The following is a 3,070-nucleotide window of genomic DNA, read 5'->3' on the forward strand; positions in this document are numbered from 1 at the left end:
ATGTAAACACATACTGCCATTTACTATATAACCACCCACAAAAAACACACATTTCAAACAAATAAGCTTAGAAACAAACACGTGCCTATATTCTTAGTCTTATCATTAGCTTTCATGTTGCTGCCTGAGTCTCTTCTGCCCAGTCAGGTTTGGGATTCAGTGCCCCAATGAAGACCAATGGAATTCTGGGATTATCCTGCCCCTTTTAATTCTAGCTCTGGAAAGCTCTAGTTGTAAGGGTAAAGTTTCTGTTTTGGTTCCTGTTATCTCATCAGGTTCCCACAGTCACTTTCCCACTTTGGTGCCTGAGGCACAGACAATTACATAAATAGATGATGACTACTGTATCAGCGTGACCCTTAGCATGGGCAGCTAAAAAGGGCTAGAAAGGGTCTTTGATTTGGAAGGCTTGAGACTGAAAAGTTGGGGGAGGGCTGTTCAGAGAGCTGAGACTACTTCTAAAGAGTCTCAAGTCAAGTCACATAATTATTCAACACTAGGCACTGAGTAATTTGATGGTAAACAAAACAGATATACTCTCTGACTTCACAGAACTTATAGCAGTGGGAGAGGTAGTAAATAAACACACAAAAAAGACAAATATCTATACATATGTATAATAATTCATTATAAATACTATGGAAAATAAGGTTCTTTAAGAGATTACTATTAAGGAGACCCACTTTAGATGGGATGGGTATGGGAGGTCTCTCTGAAGAACTGCCATTTAAACTATGACCATGGAAAGTGAAGTGCAGGGGAGCAGGAGATGGGTGGGAGATTGTTAAGGCAGGGGAGAAGATATAAAAGTTTCTAATATAGATTAATGCTAGGGGAAAGATAAGAATGCTGGTGTGAATGCTTTAAACTGCTATAATCCAGGGGATAGAAGTCCTTGGATAAGGTTTTAGACAAGCAAACGTGTCAGATTTATCATGTGAGCCTGGTAAGTGTGTATTAAGGCCTTTAGGTCTTATTTTAGTACAATGGGAAAACTTGAAAGGTTTCAGGCAGAGGAATGAAGTCTTCATGAGTACCACCTGACCTAGAAATTGCTAGAATTCTGGGAAAGCAGGCCTTCTAGAATAATACAAGGATGTTAGCTCCAGGAGTTCAGGAATTTTTATCTGTATTGGATCACTATTCCATCCTCATGTTAGCAGAAGTTCAGTACACATTCACTGAATGAACAGTGTATCTCTAAGGATAATGAATTCCTTTTCATGATTGGTGTTTTTGTTGTTGTTGTTTGTTTTTTTAAATGTTGAGGATTAAGCCCCAGGGCCTTGTGTACACTAGGCAAGCACTCTAACATTGAGCCACACCCCTGGTCCTTTTTATTTTATTTTTGAGTCTCATTAAATTACCCAAGTTGGCTTCAAATCCTCCTGCTAGAAATCCTTCTGCTTAGGCCTCCCAAGTTTGGGGATTATAGGTATGCACCAAGCCAGGTTGATGCAAGATTTGGATAACAACTCAGTTTGATGGCTTTGCTCTCCTTTGAGCATCTAACTAGATTCAACACCATAGGTAATTTCTTATTGCACCACAGCAAAGGCTCTTAAAATGGAAATCTATTTATTTGGTGTTTTGTCACAAAAGTCTTGAGGAAGGAGAGAGAACAATGAATCCATATAGAATATATAGAGTAACAAGTGGTGGGGAAAAGCAAATTGTGAAGGGGTACTGGGAAAGTGTTAATAGAGCTGCTGAAACTTAATGATTCAAATAAATAAGAATGAAGGAGTGGATCTCCAGGCACCACTGAACCCAGATGCTCAGGCTTTGTCATTAGGATTCTCTTTCCATCCATGCTCTAATTCCCTTTACAAGCTTTGTTCTCAAGCAAGCTCTTCCCAAATGGTCACAAAGATAGCTTCTAGTGTCTTCAAGCAGACAGACTACCAGCCTAGAAATCCTAGCAGAAAGAAAAATAGATTTTCTCCCATAATTTATCCAAAATCTATTGGCTCTGATTGGCCTCATTTGGTTTACATATCCATCCCTGAACCCAGTAACCAAAAGGATGTTGCCAAAGGGATATACCATTCTCCTTGTCCAGATGTTCCTCCTACTAAACGGGGTGCAGTCAATCTCACCTGAAACCCAAGTATTGAGAGGGTTCATTGTCCAAAGGAAAACCAAAATGATAATGCCAAAAGAAAAGTCAACTACAGAGTTAAGCATCATTTCTGTCTGCAAACAATATTAAAGGCAGAAAATGACTAGTAACAATTATTTTTTTCAAGGAATATATGTAATATAAATATATATTTATATATAAATATGTATTAAATATATACTATGAATACATATTTTAATATATGTATATATAAATATTCTGTCATGTTTCTTTAAGGTTACAAGTGAACATTCTAATCCATGAATGCACAGGAATCCAGTGATCATGAGAAAACCATAGCTTTTAATTTATAAATGTTTATGATGACATAGTGCTTTTAAAAATTTGAAAATGTTCTGCATATGTAAAATTAAATATAGCATTATTTCAAATTATATACAACATCCTACACAGAATTAAGAATAATTTGTCTTAGACCACTTATTTACTTTATCAAAATGTATTCAGTTTTGAGCATTTGTATACATAATCAAATGTGTAAAAATCTTAAGAGAACCAAGTATGAAAACTTTGAGACAAATACTAATCTCAGTGAGACATTAGTTGGGCAATGAAATAGAACTTGAAACAAAATTCTACAACAATGAAAAGTCATTCTTAAAAGAAAAGAATGTTTTAAGATAAAGAACAAAGGAGAAAGAAAGAAAAAAGAACAAACTAGTTGAGTAGATATAACATATATGGAGAGGGCAGGGGGTTAGCAACGATGGTGGAATGTGATGAACATCATTATCCAAAGTACATGTATGAAGGCATGAATTGATGTGAACATACGAACAGAGATATGAAAAATTGTGCTCTATATGTATAATAAGAATTATAATACATCCCGCTGCCAGTATTTAAAAAATAAAATCAATTTTAGAAAATAAATAAGCAAGCTACAACCAATATAGAACAGAGTATAACCGAAAAGATACCATCACC

The sequence above is a fragment of the Urocitellus parryii genome, chromosome 8 (genome assembly GCF_045843805.1).
Source record: "Urocitellus parryii isolate mUroPar1 chromosome 8, mUroPar1.hap1, whole genome shotgun sequence".
Taxonomy (NCBI): domain Eukaryota; kingdom Metazoa; phylum Chordata; class Mammalia; order Rodentia; family Sciuridae; genus Urocitellus; species Urocitellus parryii.